The following is a 17,593-nucleotide window of genomic DNA, read 5'->3' as shown; positions in this document are numbered from 1 at the left end:
CACCGAGAGGTGAACTCGGATTGCTGGATTCAAAGTCCAGAGTGCTAAACATTACACCATGGAACCCTTGACAATAGAGGGAGGTTTGGATATTTCTACTAAACAGGCAGTACGTGTAATTACAATAAAGGGTCGGCTATCAATCAAAGTCGACCTCCCACAATAATCAAGAGGGCATAGCTTCTGTGCCTGCATGATCACCAAGATGTACAATTATTTTCTATTGCGGTTATATAACAAAAGCTAGAACCCTGCATTTAGAAAGGGAAAATACTATTACCAACTCAATTAGAAAAAACTGGGAAATAAATTTATGAATTTCAGTTGACTGAAAAGTTAAGGGTAGTAACCAGTGTCAGGCAGCTACTGCCAAGGCAAAAAGACTGTAAATTAGTTTCCATTTGGATAATCTACAATGTGGATCATACTAATATCCAAGGTCTGTCTGTACTGAACACCCTACGAGCTGGAAGTGGAGCCAGTGTTTGCATTACGTGCCATAAAAAGACCCTTTAAATTTGTTGATTTTATAAGCCCTCAATTACATTGGTTTAATTATCTCTACAAGAGAATATTATAAAAAAACATTTGTGTTGCTAAATCGTGTTAATGGCGTACAACAAGCACTATCAATACAATACCTCATTGAAAAGGTACTACACTCAGAAGGAAGTAAACTGTGGCAAGGTCCCACCGAGAGTTAATCTCGGATTGCTGGATTCAAAGTCCAGAGTGCTAACCATTACACCATGGAACCCTTGACAATAGAGGGAGGTTTGGATATTTCTACTAAACAGGCAGTACGTGTAATTACAATAAAGGGTCGGCTATCAATCAAAGTCGACCTCCCACAATAATCAAGAGGGCATAACTTCTGTGCCTGCATGATCACCAAGATGTACAATTATTTTCTATTGCGGTTATATAACAAAAGCTAGAACCCTGCATTTAGAAAGGGAAAATACTATTACCAACTCAATGGGAAAAAACTGGGAAATAAATTTATGAATTTCAGTTGACTGAAAAGTTGACGGTAGTAACCAGTGTCAGGCAGCTACTGCCAAGGCAGAAAGACTGTAAATTAGTTTCCATTTGGATAATCTACAATGTGGATCATACTAATTTCCAAGGTCTGTCTGTACTGAACACCCTACGAGCTGGAAGTGGAGCCAGTGTTTGCATTACATGCCATAAAAAGACCCTTTAAATTTGTTGATTTTATATGCCCTCAATTCCATTCGTTTAATTATCTCTACAAGAGAATATTATAAAAAAACATTTGTGTTGCTAAATCGTGTTAATGGCGTACAACAAGCACTATCAATACAATACCTCATTGAAAAGGTACTACACTCAGAAGGAAGTAAACTGTGGCAAGGTCCCACCGAGAGTTAATCTCGGATTGCTGGATTCAAAGTCCAGAGTGCTAACCATTACACCATGGAACCCTTGACAATAGAGTGAGGTTTGGATATTTCTACTAAACAGGCAGTACGTGTAATTACAATAAAGGGTCGGCTATCAATCAAAGTCGACCTCCCACAATAATCAAGAGGGCATAGCTTCTGTGCCTGCATGATCACCAAGATGTACAATTATTTTCTATTGCGGTTATATAACAAAAGCTAGAACCCTGCATTTAGAAAGGGAAAATACTATTACCAACTCAATGGGAAAAAACTGGGAAATAAATTTATGAATTTCAGTTGACTGAAAAGTTGACGGTAGTAACCAGTGTCAGGCAGCTACTGCCAAGCCAAAAAGACTGTAAATTAGTTTCCATTTGGATATTCTACAATGTGGATCATACTAATTTCCAAGGTCTGTCTGTACTGAACACCCTACGAGCTGGAAGTAGAGCCAGTGTTTGCATTACATGCCATAAAAAGACCCTTTAAATTTGTTGATTTTATATGCCCTCAATTCCATTCGTTTAATTATCTCTACGAGAGAATATTATAAAAAAAATTTGTGTTGCTAAATCGTGTTTATGGCGTACAACAAGCACTATCAATACAATACCTCATTGAAAAAGTACTACACTCAGAAGGAAGTAAACTGTGGCAATGTCCCACCGAGAGTTGAACTCAGATCACTGGATTCAAAGTCCAGAGTGGTAACCATTACACCATGGAACCCTTGACAATAGAGTGAGGTTTGGATATTTCTACTAAACAGGCAGTACGTGTAATTACAATAAAGGGTCGGCTAACAATCAAAGTCGACCTCCCACAATAATCAATAGGGCATAGATTCTGTGCCTGCATGATCACCAAGATGTACAATTATTTTCTATTGCGGTTATATAACAAAAGCTAGAACCCTGCATTTAGAAAGGGAAAATACTATTACCAACTCAATGGGAAAAAACTGGGAAATGAAGTTATGAATTTCAGTTGACTGAAAAGTTAACTGTAGTAACCAGTGTCAGGCAGCTACTGCCAAGGCAAAAAGACTGTAAATTAGTTTCCATTTGGATAATCTACAATGTGGATCATACTAATTTCCAAGGTCTGTCTGTACTGAACACCCTACGAGCTGGAAGTGGAGCCAGTGTTTGCATTACATGCCATAAAAAGACCCTTTAAATTTGTTGATTTTATATGCCCTCAATTCCATTCGTTTAATTATCTCTACAAGAGAATATTATAAAAAAACATTTGTGTTGCTAAATCGTGTTAATGGCGTACAACAAGCACTATCAATACAATACCTCATTGAAAAAGTACTACACTCAGAAGGAAGTAAACTGTGGCAAGGTCCCACCGAGAGTTAATCTCGGATTGCTGGATTCAAAGTCCAGAGTGCTAACCATTACACCATGGAACCCTTGACAATAGAGTGAGGTTTGGATATTTCTACTAAACAGGCAGTACGTGTAATTACAATAAAGGGTCGGCTATCAATCAAAGTCGACCTCCCACAATAATCAAGAGGGCATAGCTTCTGTGCCTGCATGATCACCAAGATGTACAATTATTTTCTATTGCGGTTATATAACAAAAGCTAGAACCCTGCATTTGGAAAGGGAAAATACTATTAACAACTCAATGGGAAAAAACTGAGAAATGAAATTATGAATTTCAGTTGACTGAAAACTTAACTGTTGTAACCAGTGTCAGGCAGCTACTGCCAAGGCAAAAAGACTGTAGATTAGTTTCCATTTGGATAATCTACAATGTGGATAATACTAATTTCCAAGGTCTGTCTGTACTGAACACCCTACGAGCTGGAAGTAGAGCCAGTGTTTGCATTACATGCCATAAAAAGACTCTTTAAATTTGTTAATTTTATATGCCCTCAATTACATTAGTTTAATTATCTCTACGAGAGAATATTATCACATTTTTTTTGTTGTTAAATCGTGTTTATGGCGTACAACAATCACTATCAATACAATACCTCATTGAAAAAGGATTACACTCAGAAGGAATTAAACTGTGGCAAGGTCCCACCGAGAGTTGAACTCGGATTGCTGGATACAGAGTCCAGAGTGCTAACCATTACACCATGGAACCCTTAACAATAGAATGCAGTTTGGATATTTCTACTAAACAGGCAGTACGTGTAATTACAATAACAGGTCGGCTATCATTCAAAATCGACCTCCCACAATAATCAAGAGGGCATAGCTTCTGTGCCTGCATGATCACCAAGATGTACAATTATTTTCTATTGCGGTTATATAACAAAAGCTAGAACCCTGCATTTGGAAAGGGAAAATACTATTAACAACTCAATGGGAAAAAACTGAGAAATGAAATTATGAATTTCAGTTGACTGAAAACTTAACTGTTGTAACCAGTGTCAGGCAGCTACTGCCAAGGCAAAAAGACTGTAAATTAGTTTCCATTTGGATAATCTACAATGTGGATAATACTAATTTCCAAGGTCTGTCTGTACTTAACACACTACGAGCTGGAAGTAGAGCCAGTGTTTGCATTACATGCCATAAAAAGACTCTTTAAATTTGTTAATTTTATATGCCCTCAATTACATTGGTTTAATTATCTCTACGAGAGGATATTATCACATTTTGTTTGTTGTTAAATCGTGTTTATGGCGTACAACAATCACTATCAATACAATACCTCATTGAAAAAGGATTACACTCAGAAGGAAGTAAACTGTGGCAAGGTCCCGCCGAGAGTTAATCTCGGATTGCTGGATTCAGAGTTCAGAGTGCTAACCATTACACCATGGAACCCTTGACAATAGAGGGCAGTTTGGATATTTCTACTAAACAGGCAGTACGTGTAATTACAATAACAGGTCGGCTATCATTCAAAATCGACCTCCCACAATAATCAAGAGGGCATAGCTTCTGTGCCTGCATGATCACCAAGATGTACAATTATTTTCTATTGCGGTTATATAACAAAAGCTAGAACCCTGCATTTGGAAAGGGAAAATACTATTAACAACTCAATGGGAAAAAACTGAGAAATGAAATTATGAATTTCAGTTGACTGAAAACTTAACGGTAGTAACCAGTGTCAGGCAGCTACTGCCAAGGCAACAAGACTGTAAATTAGTTTCCATTTGGATAATCTACAATGTGGATAATACTAATTTACAAGGTCTGTCTGTACTGAACACACTACGAGCTGGAAGTAGAGCCAGTGTTTGCATTACATGCCATAAAAAGACTCTTTAAATCTGTTAATTTTATATGCCCTCAATTACATTAGTTTAATTATCTCTACGAGAGAATATTATCACATTTTTTTTGTTGTTAAATCGTGTTTATGGCGTACAACAATCACTATCAATTCAATACCTCATTGAAAAAGGATTACACTCAGAAGGAATTAAACTGTGGCAAGGTCCCACCGAGAGTTGAACTCGGATTGCTGGATACAGAGTCCAGAGTGCTAACCATTACACCATGGAACCCTTAACAATAGAGTGCAGTTTGGATATTTCTACTAAACAGGCAGTACGTGTAATTACAATAACAGGTCGGCTATCATTCAAAATCGACCTCCCACAATAATCAAGAGGGCATAGCTTCTGTGCCTGCATGATCACCAAGATGTACAATTATTTTCTATTGCGGTTATATAACAAAAGCTAGAACCCTGCATTTGGAAAGGGAAAATACTATTAACAACTCAATGGGAAAAAACTGGGAAATGAAATTATGAATTTCAGTTGACTGAAAACTTAACTGTTGTAACCAGTGTCAGGCAGCTACTGCCAAGGCAAAAAGACTGTAAATTGGTTTCCATTTGGATAATCTACAATGTGGATAATACTAATTTCCAAGGTCTGTCTGTACTGAACACACTACGAGCTGGAAGTAGAGCCAGTGTTTGCATTACATGCCATAAAAAGACTCTTTAAATTTGTTAATTTTATATGCCCTCAATTACATTAGTTAAATTATCTCTACGAGAGAATATTATCACATTATTTTTGTTGTTAAATCGTGTTTATGGCGTACAACAATCACTATAAATACAATACCTCATTGAAAAAGGATTACACTCAGAAGGAATTAAACTGTGGCAAGGTCCCTCCAAGAGTTGAACTCGGATCGCTGGATTCAGAGTCCAGAGTCCATTACACCATGGAACCCTTGACAATAGAGTGCAGTTTGGATATTTCTACTAAACAGGCAGTACGTGTAATTACAATAACAGGTCGGCTATCATTCAAAATCGACCTCCCACAATAATCAAGAGGGCATAGCTTCTGTGCCTGCATGATCACCAAGATGTACAATTATTTTCTATTGCGGTTATATAACAAAAGCTAGAACCCTGCATTTGGAAAGGGAAAATACTATTAACAACTCAATGGGAAAAAACTGAGAAATGAAATTATGAATTTCAGTTGACTGAAAACTTAACTGTTGTAACCAGTGTCAGGCAGCTACTGCCAAGGCAAAAAGACTGTAAATTAGTTTCCATTTGGATAATCTACAATGTGGATAATACTAATTTCCAAGGTCTGTCTGTACTGAACACACTACGAGCTGGAAGTAGAGCCAGTGTTTGCATTACATGCCATAAAAAGACTCTTTAAATTTGTTAATTTTATATGCCCTCAATTACATTGCTTTAATTATCTCTACGATAGGATATTATCACATTTTGTTTGTTGTTAAATCGTGTTTATGGCGTACAACAATCACTATCAATACAATACCTCATTGAAAAAGGATTACAGTCAGAAGGAAGTAAACTGTGGCAAGGTCCCGCCGAGAGTTAATCTCGGATTGCTGGATTCAGAGTTCAGAGTGCTAACCATTACACCATGGAACCCTTGACAATAGAGGGCAGTTTGGATATTTCTACTAAACAGGCAGTACGTGTAATTACAATAACAGGTCGGCTATCATTCAAAATCGACCTCCCACAATAATCAAGAGGGCATAGCTTCTGTGCCTGCATGATCACCAAGATGTACAATTATTTTCTATTGCGGTTATATAACAAAAGCTAGAACCCTGCATTTGGAAAGGGAAAATACTCTTAACAACTCAATGGGAAAAAACTGGTAAATGAAATTATGAATTTCAGTTGACTGAAAACTTAACTGTTGTAACCAGTGTCAGGCAGCTACTGCCAAGGCAAAAAGACTGTAAATTAGTTTCCATTTGGATAATCTACAATGTGGATAATACTAATTTCCAAGGTCTGTCTGTACTGAACACCCTACGAGCTGGAAGTAAAGCCAGTGTTTGCATTACATGCCATAAAATGACTCTTTAAATTTGTTAATTTTATATGCCCTCAATTACATTGGTTTTATTATCTCTACGAGAGCATATTATCACATTTTTTTGTTGTTAAATCGTGTTTATGGCGTACAACAATCACTATCAATACAATACCTCATTGAAAAAGGATTACACTCTGAAGGAAGTAAACTGTGGCAAGGTCCCACCGAGAGTTAATCTCGGATTGCTGGATTCAGAGTTCAGAGTGCTAACCATTACACCATGGAACCCTTGACAATAGAGGGAGGTTTGGATATTTCTACTAAACAGGCAGTACGTGTAATTACAATAAAGGGTCGGCTATCAATCAAAGTCGACCTCCCACAATAATCAAGAGGGCATAGCTTCTGTGCCTGCATGATCACCAAGATGTACAATTATTTTCTATTGCGGTTATATAACAAAAGCTAGAACCCTGCATTTGGAAAGGGAAAATACTATTAACAACCCAATGGGAAAAAACTGGGAAATGAAATTATGAATTTCAGTTGACTGAAAACTTAACTGTTGTAACCAGTGTCAGGCAGCTACTGCCAAGGCAAAAAGACTGTAAATTAGTTTCCATTTGGATAATCTACAATGTGGATAATACTAATTTCCAAGGTCTGTCTGTACTGAACACACTACGAGCTGGAAGTAGAGCCAGTGTTTGCATTACATGCCATAAAAAAACTCTTTAAATTTGTTAATTTTATATGCCCTCAATTACATTGGTTTAATTATCTCTACGAGAGAATATTATCACATTTTTTTTGTTGATAAATCGTGTTTATGGCGTACAACAATCACTATCAATACAATACCTCATTGAAAAAGGATTACACTCAGAAGGAATTAAACTGTGGAAAGGTCCCACCCAGAGTTGAACTCGGATTGCGGGATTCAGAGTCCAGAGTCCATTACACCATGGAACCCTTGACAATAGAGTGCAGTTTGGATATTTCTACTAAACAGGCAGTATGTGTAATTACAATAACAGGTCGGCTATCATTCAAAATCGACATCCCACAATAATCAAGAGGGCATAGCTTCTGTGCCTGCATGATCACCAAGATGTACAATTATTTTCTATTGCGGTTATATAACAAAAGCTAGAACCCTGCATTTGGAAAGGGAAAATACTATTAACAACTCAATGGGAAAAAACTGGGAAATGAAATTATGAATTTCAGTTGACTGAAAACTGAACTGTTGTAACCAGTGTCAAGCAGCTACTGCCAAGGCAAAAAGACTGTAAATTAGTTTCCATTTGGATAATCTACAATGTGGATAATACTAATTTCCAAGGTCTGTCTGTACTGAACACACTACGAGCTAGAAGTAGAGCCAGTGTTTGCATTACATGCCATAAAAAGACTCTTTAAATTTGTTAATTTTATATGCCCTCAATTACATTGGTTTAATTATCTCCACGAGAGAATATTATCACATTTTGTTTGTTGTTAAATCGTGTTTATGGCGTACAACAATCACTATCAATACAATACCTCATTGAAAAAGGATTAAACTCAGAAGGAATTAAACTGTGGCAAGGTCCCACCGAGAGTTGAACTCGGATTGCTAGATTCAGAGTCCAGAGTGCTAACCATTACACCATGGAACCCTTGACGATAGAGTGCAGTTTGGATATTTCTACTAAACAGGCAGTACGTGTAATTTCAATAACAGGTCGGCTATCATTCAAAATCGACCTCCCGCAATAATCAAGAGGGCATAGCTTCTGTGCCTGCATGATCACCAAGATGTACAATTATTTTCTATTGCGGTTATATAACAAAAGCTAGAACCCTGCATTTGGAAAGGGAAAATACTATTAACAACTCAATGGGAAAAAACTGGGAAATGAAATTATGAATTTCAGTTGACTGAAAACTTAACTGTTGTAACCAGTGTCAGGCAGCTACTGCCAAGGCAAAAAGACTGTAAATTAGTTTCCATTTGGATAATCTACAATGTGGATAATACTAATTTCCAAGGTCTGTCTGTACTGAACACCCTACGAGCTTGAGTAGAGCCAGTGTTTGCATTACATGCCATAAAAAGACTCTTTCAATTTGTTAATTTTATATGCCCTCAATTACATTGGTTTTATTATCTCTACGAGAGAATATTATCACTTGTTTTTGCTGTTAAATCGTGTTTATGGCGTACAACAATCACTATCAATACAATACCTCATTGAAAAAGGATTACACTCAGAAGGAATTAAACTTGACAATAGAGTGCAGTTTGGATATTTCTACTAAACAGGCAGTACGTGTAATTACAATAACATGTCGGCTATCATTCAAAATCGACCTCCCACAATAATCAAGAGGGCATAGCTTCTGTGCCTGCATGATCACCAAGATGTACAATTATTTTCTATTGCGGTTATATAACAAAAGCTAGAACCCTGCATTTGGAAAGGGAAAATACTCTTAACAACTCAATGGGAAAAAACTGGGAAATGAAATTATGAATTTCAGTTGACTGAAAACTTAACTGTTGTAACCAGTGTCAGGCAGCTACTGCCAAGGCAAAAAGACTGTAAATTAGTTTCCATTTGGATAATCTACAATGTGGATAATACTAATTTCCAAGGTCTGTCTGTACTGAACACACTACGAGCTGGAAGTAGAGCCAGTGTTTGCATTACATGCCATAAAAAGACTCTTTAAATTTGTTAATTTTAAATGCCCTCAATTACATTGGTTTAATTATCTCTACGAGAGAATATTATCACATTTTTTTTGTTGTTAAATCGTGTTTATGGCGTACAACAATTACTATCAATACAATACCTCATTGAAAAAGGATTACACTCAGAAGGAATTAAACTGTAGCAAGGTCCCACCGAGGGTTGAACTTGGATTGCTGGATTCAGAGTCCAGAGTGCTAACCATTACACCATGGAACCCTTGACAATAGAGTGAAGTTTGGATATTTCTACTAAACAGGCAGTACGTGTAATTACAATAACAGGTCGGCTATCATTCAAAATCGACCTCCCACAATAATCAAGAGGGCATAGCTTCTGTGCCTGCATGATCACCAAGATGTACAATTATTTTCTATTGCGGTTATATAACAAAAGCTAGAACCCTGCATTTGGAAAGGGAAAATACTATTAACAACTCAATGGGAAAAAACTGGGAAATGAAATTATGAATTTCAGTTGACTGAAAACGTAACTGTTGTAACCAGTGTCAGGCAGCTACTGCCAAGGCAAAAAGACTGTAAATTAGTTTCCATTTGGATAATCTACAATGTGGATAATACTAATTTCCAAGGTCTGTCTGTACTGAACACACTACGAGCTGGAAGTAGAGCCAGTGTTTGCATTACATGCCATAAAAAGACTCTTTAATTATCTCTACGAGAGAATATTATCACATTTGTTTTGTGTTAAATCGTGTTTATGGCGTACAACAATCACTATCAATACAATACCTCATTGAAAAAGGATAACACTCAGAAGGAAGTAAACTGTGGCAAGGTCCCACCGAGAGTTGAACTCGGATTGCTGTATTCAGAGTCCAGAGTGCTAACCATTACACGATGGAACCCTTGACAATAGAGTGCAGTTTGGATATTTCTACTAAACAGGCAGTACGTGTAATTACAATAACAGGTCGGCTATCATTCAAAATCGACCTCCCACAATAATCAAGAGGGCATAGCTTCTGTGCCTGCATGATCACCAAGATGTACAATTATTTTCTATTGCGGTTATATAACAAAAGCTAGAACCCTGCATTTGGAAAGGGAAAATACTCTTAACAACTCAATGGGAAAAAACTGGGAAATGAAATTATGAATTTCAGTTGACTGAAAACTTAACTGTTGTAACCAGTATCAGGCAGCTACTGCCAAGGCAAAAAGACTGTAAATTCGTTTCCATTTGGATAATCTACAATGTGGATAATACTAATTTCCAAGGTCTGTCTGTACTGAACACACTATGAGCTGGAAGTAGAGCCAGTGTTTGCATTACATTCCATAAAAAGACTCTTTAAATTTGTTAATTTTATATGCCCTCAATTACATTGGTTTAATTATCTCTACGAGAGAATATTATCACATTTTTTTTGTTGTTAAATCGTGTTTATGGCGTACAACAATCACTATCAATACAATACCTCATTAAAAAAGGATTACACTCAGAATGAATTAAACTGTGGCAAGGTCCCACCGAGAGTTGAACTCGGATTGCTGGATTCAGAGTCCAGAGTGCTAACCTTTACACCATGGAACCATTGACAATAGAGTGCAGTTTGGATATGTCTACTAAACAGGCAGTACGTGTAATTACAATAACACGTCGGCTATCATTCAAAATCGACCTCCCACAATAATCAAGAGGGCATAGCTTCTGTGCCTGCATGATCACCAAGATGTACAATTATTTTCTATTGCGGTTATATAACAAAAGCTAGAACCCTGCATTTGGAAAGGGAAAATACTATTAACAACTCAATGGGAAAAAACTGAGAAATGAAATTATGAATTTCAGTTGACTGAAAACTTAACTGTTGTAACCAGTGTCAGGCAGCTACTGCCAAGGCAAAAAGACTGTAAATTAGTTTCCATTTGGATAATCTACAATGTGGATAATACTAATTTCCAAGGTCTGTCTGTACTGAACACACTACGAGCTGGAAGTAGAGCCAGTGTTTGCATTACATGCCATAAAAAGACTCTTTAAATGTGTTAATTTTATATGCCCTCAATTACATTGGTTTACTTATCTCTACGAGAGAATATTATCACATTTTTCTTTGTTGTTAAATCGTGTTTATGGCGTACAACAATAACTATCAATACAATACCTCATTGAAAAAGGATTACACTCAGAAGGAATTAAACTGTTGCAGGGTCCCACCGAGAGTTGAACTCGGATTGCTGGATTCAGAGTGCTAACCATTACACCATGGAACCCTCGCCAATAGAGTGCAGTTTGGATATTTCTACTAAACAGGCAGTACGTGTAATTACAATAACAGGTCGGCTATCATTCAAAATCGACCTCCCACAATAATCAAGAGGGCATAGCTTCTGTGCCTGCATGATCACCAAGATGTACAATTATTTTCTATTGCGGTTATATAACAAAAGCTTGAACCCTGTATTTGGAAAGGGAAAATACTCTTAACAACTCAATGGGAAAAAACTGGGAAATGAAATTATGAATTTCAGTTGACTGAAAACTTAACTGTTGTAACCAGTGTCAGGCAGCTACTGCCAAGGCAATAAGACTGTAAATGAGATTCCATTTGGATAATCTACAATGTGGATAATACTAATTTCCAAGGTCTGTCTGTACTGAACACCCTACGAGCTGGAAGTAGAGCCAGTGTTTGCATTACATGCCATAAAAAGACTCTTTAAATTTGTTAATTTTATATGCCCTCAATTACATTGGTTTAATTATCTCTACGAGAGAATATTATCAAATTTTTTTTGTTGTTAAATCGTGTTTATGGCGTACAACACTCACTATCAATACAATACCTCATTGAAAAAGGATTACACTCAGAAGGAATTATACTCTGGCAAGGTCCCACCGAGAGTCGAACTCGGATTGCTGGATTCAGAGTGCTAACCATTACACCATGGAACCCTTGCCAATAGAGTGCAGTTTGGATATTTCTACTAAACAGGCAGTACGTGTAATTACAATAACAGGTCGGCTATCATTCAAAATCGACCTCCCACAATAATCAAGAGGGCATAGCTTCTGTGCCTGCATGATCACCAAGATGTACAATTATTTTCTATTGCAGTTATATAACAAAAGCTAGAACCCTGCATTTAGAAAGGGAAAATACTATTAACAACTTAATGGGAAAAAACTGAGAAATGAAATTATGAATTTCAGTTGACTGAAAACTTAACTGTTGTAACCAGTGTCAGGCAGCTACTGCCAAGGCAAAAAGACTGTAAATTAGTTTCCATTTGGATAATCTACAATGTGGATAATACTAATTTCCAAGGTCTGTCTGTACTGAACACACTACGAGCTGGAAGTAGAGCCAGTGTTTGCATTACATGCCATAAAAATACTCTTTAAATGTGTTAATTTTATATGCCCTCAATTACATTGGTTTACTTATCTCTACGAGAGAATATTATCACATATTTTTTGTTGTTAAATCGTGTTTATGGCGTACAACAATAACTATCAATACAATACCTCATTGAAAAAGGATTACACTCAGAAGGAATTAAACTGTTGCAGGGTCCCACCGAGAGTTGAACTCGGATTGCTGGATTCAGAGTGCTAACCATTACACCATGGAACCCTTGACAATAGAGTGCAGTTTGGATATTTCTACTAAACAGGCAGTACATGTAATTACAATAACACGTCGGCTATCATTCAAAATCGACCTCCCACAATAATCAAGAGGGCATAGCTTCTGTGCCTGCATGATCACCAAGATGTACAATTATTTTCTATTGCGGTTATATAACAAAAGCTAGAACCCTGCATTTGGAAAGGGAAAATACTATTAACAACTCAATGGGAAAAAACTGGGAAATTAAATTATGAATTTCAGTTGACTGAAAACTTAACTGTTGTAACCAGTGTCAGGCAGCTACTGCCAAGGCAAAAAGACTGTAAATTATTTTCCGTTTGGATAATCTACAATGTGGATAATACTAATTTCCAAGGTCTGTCTGTACTGAACACACTACGAGCTGGAAGTAGAGCCAGTGTTTGCATTACATGCCATAAAAAGACTCTTTAAATTTGTTGATTTCATATGCTCTCTATTACATTGGTTTAATTATCTCTACAAGAGAATATTATCACATTTTTTTTGTTGTTAAATCGTGTTTATGGCGTACAACAATCACTATCAATACAATACCTCATTAAAAAAGGATAACACTCAGAATGAATTAAACTGTGGCAAGGTCCCACCGAGAGTTGAACTCGGATTGCTGGATTCAGAGTCCAGAGTGCTAACCATTACACCATGGAACCCTTGGCAACAGAGTCCAGTTTGGATATTTGTACTAAACAGGCAGTACGTGTAATTACAATAACAGGTCGGCTATCATTCAAAATCGACCTCCCACAATAATCAAGAGGGCATAGCTTCTGTGCCTGCATGATCACCAAGATGTACAATTATTTTATATTGCGGTTATATAACAAAAGCTAGAACCCTGCATTTGGAAAGGGAAAATACTATTAACAACTCAATGGGAAAAAACTGAGAAATGAAATTATGAATTTCAGTTGACTGAAAACTTAACTGTTGTAACCAGTGTCAGGCAGCTACTGCCAAGGCAAAAAGACTGTAAATTAGTTTCCATTTGGATAATCTACAATGTGGATAATACTAATTTCCAAGGTCTGTCTGTACTGAACACACTACGTGCTGGAAGTAGAGCCAGTGTTTGCATTACATGCCATAAAAAGACTCTTTAAATTTGTTGATTTCATATGCTCTCAATTACATTGGTTTAATTATCTCTACAAGAGAATATTATCAAATTTTTTTTGTTGTTAAATCGTGTTTATGGCGTACAACAATCACTATCAATACAATACCTCATTAAAAAAGGATAACACTCGGAATGAATTAAACTGTGGCAAGGTCCCACCGAGAGTTGAACTCGGATTGCTGGATTCAGAGTGCTAACCATTACACCATTGAACCCTTGACAATAGAGTGCAGTTTGGATATTTCTACTAAACAGGCAGTACGTGTAATTACAATAACACGTCGGCTATCATTCAAAATCGACCTCCCACAATAATCAAGAGGGCATAGCTTCTGTGCCTGCATGATCACCAAGATGTACAATTGTTTTCTATTGCGGTTATATAACAAAAGCTAGAACCCTGCATTTGGAAAGGGAAAATAATATTAACAACTCAATGGGAAAAAACTGAGAAATGAAATTATGAATTTCAGTTGACTGAAAACTTAACTGTTGTAACCAGTGTCAGGCAGCTACTGCCAAGGCAAAAAGACTGTAAATTAGTTTCCATTTGGATAATCTACAATGTGGATAATACTAATTTCCAAGGTCTGTCTGTACTGAACACACTACGAGCTGGAAGTAGAGCCAGTGTTTGCATTACATGCCATAAAAATACCCTTTAAATTTGTTAATTTTATATGCCCTCAATTACATTGGTTTAATTATCTCTACGAGAGAATATTATCACTTTTTTTTTGTTGTTAAATCGTGTTTATGGCGTACAACAATTACTATCATTACAATACCTCATTGAAAAAGGATTACACTCAGAAGGAATTAAACTGTGGCAAGGCCCCACCGAGAGTTGAACTCGGATTGCTGGATTCAGAGTCCAGAGTGCTAACCATTACACCATGGAACCCTTGACAATAGAGTGCAGTTTGGATATTTCTACTAAACAGGCAGTACGTGTAATTACAATAACACGTCGGCTATCATTCAAAATCGACCTCCCACAATAATCAAGAGGGCATAGCTTCTGTGCCTGCATGATCACCAAGATGTACAATTATTTTCTATTGCGGTTATATAACAAAAGCTAGAACCCTGCATTTGGAAAGGGAAAATAATATTAACAACTCAATGGGAAAAAACTGAGAAATGAAATTATGAATTTCAGTTGACTGAAAACTTAACTGTTGTAACCAGTGTCAGGCAGCTACTGCCAAGGCAAAAAGACTGTAAATTAGTTTCCATTTGGATAATCTACAATGTGGATAATACTAATTTCCAAGGTCTGTCTGTACTGAACACACTACGAGCTGGAAGTAGAGCCAGTGTTTGCATTACATGCCATAAAAATACTCTTTAAATTTTTTGATTTCATATGCTCTCAATTACATTGGTTTAATTATCTCTACGAGAGAATATTATCACATTTTTTTTGTTGTTAAATCGTGTTTATGGCGTACAACAATAACTATCAATACAATACCTCATTGAAAAAGGATTACACTCAGAAGGAATTAAACTGTGGCAAGGTCCCACCGAGAGTTGAACTCAGATTGCTAGATTCAGAGTGCTAACCATTACACCATGGAACCCTTGTCAACAGAGTGCAGTTTGGATATTTCTACTAAACAGGCAGTACGTGTAATTACAATAACAGGTCGGCTATCATTCAAAATCGACCTCCCACAATAATCAAGAGGGCATAGCTTCTGTGCCTGCATGATCACCAAGATGTACAATTATTTTCTATTGCGGTTATATAACAAAAGCTAGAACCCTGCATTTGGAAAGGGAAAATACTATTAACAACTCAATGGGAAAAAACTGAGAAATGAAATTATGAATTTCAGTTGACTGAAAACTTAACTGTAGTAACCAGTGTCAGGCAGCTACTGCCAAGGCAAAAAGACTGTAAATTAGTTTCCATTTGGATAATCTACAATGTGGATAATACTAATTTCCAAGGTCTGTCTGTACTGAACACACTACGAGCTGGAAGTAGAGCCAGTGTTTGCATTACATGCCATAAAAATACTCTTTAAATTTATATGCCCTCAATTACATTGGTTTAATTATCTCTACGAGAGAATATTATCACATTTTTTGTGTTGTTAAATCGTGTTTATGGCGTACAACAATAACTATCAATACAATACCTCATTGAAAAAGGATTTCACTCAGAAGGAATTAAACTGTGGCAAGGTCCCACCGAGAGTTGAACTCGGATTGCTGGATTCAGAGTGCTAACCATTACACCATGGAACCCTTGACAATAGAGTGCAGTTTGGATATTTCTACTAAACAGGCAGTACGTGTAATTACAATAACACGTCGGCTATCATTCAAAATCGACCTCCCACAATAATCAAGAGGGCATAGCTTCTGTGCCTGCATGATCACCAAGATGTACAATTATTTTCTATTGCGGTTATATAACAAAAGCTAGAACCCTGCATTTGGAAAGGGAAAATAATATTAACAACTCAATGGGAAAAAACTGAGAAATGAAATTATGAATTTCAGTTGACTGAAAACTTAACTGTTGTAACCAGTGTCAGGCAGCTACTGCCAAGGCAAAAAGACTGTAAATTAGTTTCCATTTGGATAATCTACAATGTGGATAATACTAATTTCCAAGGTCTGTCTGTACTGAACACACTACGAGCTGGAAGTAGAGCCAGTGTTTGCATTACATGCCATAAAAAGACTCTTTAAATTTGTTGATTTCATATGCTCTCAATTACATTGGTTTAATTATCTCTACGAGAGAATATTATCACATTTTTTTTGTTGTTAAATCGTGTTTATGGCGTACAACAATAACTATCAATACAATACCTCATTGAAAAAGGATTTCACTCAGAAGGAATTAAACTGTGGCAAGGTCCCACCGAGAGTTGAACTCGGATTGCTGGATTCAGAGTGCTAACCATTACACCATGGAACCCTTGACAATAGAGTGCAGTTTGGATATTTCTACTAAACAGGCAGTACGTGTAATTACAATAACAGGTCGGCTATCATTCAAAATCGACCTCCCACAATAATCAAGAGGGCATAGCTTCTGTGCCTGCATGATCACCAAGATGTACAATTATTTTATATTGCGGTTATATAACAAAAGCTAGAACCCTGCATTTGGAAAGGGAAAATACTATTAACAACTCAATGGGAAAAAACTGGGAAATGAAATTATGAATTTCAGTTGACTGAAAACTTAACTGTTGTAACCAGTGTCAGGCAGCTACTGCCAAGGCAAAAAGACTGTAAATGAGTTTCCATTTGGATAATCTACAATGTGGATAATACTAATTTCCAAGGTCTGTCTGTACTGAACACCCTACGAGCTGGAAGTAGAGCCAGTGTTTGCATTACATGCCATAAAAAGACTCTTTAAATTTGTTAATTTTATATGCCCTCAATTACATTGGT

At 36.7% G+C, this 17,593-nt stretch overlaps 7 non-coding genes across 7 annotated transcripts; all 7 read right to left on the bottom strand.

Moving 5' to 3' along the window:
• Positions 1-3,446: 3,446 nt before the first annotated feature.
• TRNAQ-CUG (transfer RNA glutamine (anticodon CUG)) lies at positions 3,447-3,518 on the bottom strand. Its single transcript has one exon. It is a non-coding gene; the product is annotated as a tRNA-Gln (tRNA).
• A 1,306-nt stretch (positions 3,519-4,824) lies between these two features.
• On the bottom strand, positions 4,825-4,896 carry TRNAQ-CUG (transfer RNA glutamine (anticodon CUG)). Its single transcript has one exon. It is a non-coding gene; the product is annotated as a tRNA-Gln (tRNA).
• A 3,362-nt stretch (positions 4,897-8,258) lies between these two features.
• Positions 8,259-8,330, bottom strand: TRNAQ-CUG (transfer RNA glutamine (anticodon CUG)). Its single transcript has one exon. It is a non-coding gene; the product is annotated as a tRNA-Gln (tRNA).
• A 1,224-nt stretch (positions 8,331-9,554) lies between these two features.
• On the bottom strand, positions 9,555-9,626 carry TRNAQ-CUG (transfer RNA glutamine (anticodon CUG)). The gene has a single exon. It is a non-coding gene; the product is annotated as a tRNA-Gln (tRNA).
• A 1,266-nt stretch (positions 9,627-10,892) lies between these two features.
• Positions 10,893-10,964, bottom strand: TRNAQ-CUG (transfer RNA glutamine (anticodon CUG)). Its single transcript has one exon. It is a non-coding gene; the product is annotated as a tRNA-Gln (tRNA).
• Positions 10,965-13,628: 2,664 nt separating this feature from the next.
• Positions 13,629-13,700, bottom strand: TRNAQ-CUG (transfer RNA glutamine (anticodon CUG)). The gene has a single exon. It is a non-coding gene; the product is annotated as a tRNA-Gln (tRNA).
• A 1,299-nt stretch (positions 13,701-14,999) lies between these two features.
• Positions 15,000-15,071, bottom strand: TRNAQ-CUG (transfer RNA glutamine (anticodon CUG)). The gene has a single exon. It is a non-coding gene; the product is annotated as a tRNA-Gln (tRNA).
• Between the last annotated feature and the right edge of the window lie 2,522 nt (positions 15,072-17,593).

The sequence above is a fragment of the Rhinoderma darwinii genome, chromosome 3, assembly GCF_050947455.1.
Source record: "Rhinoderma darwinii isolate aRhiDar2 chromosome 3, aRhiDar2.hap1, whole genome shotgun sequence".
Taxonomy (NCBI): domain Eukaryota; kingdom Metazoa; phylum Chordata; class Amphibia; order Anura; family Rhinodermatidae; genus Rhinoderma; species Rhinoderma darwinii.
Note: the sequence above shows the minus strand (reverse complement) of the source record. Positions and strands in the feature narration are given on the sequence as shown.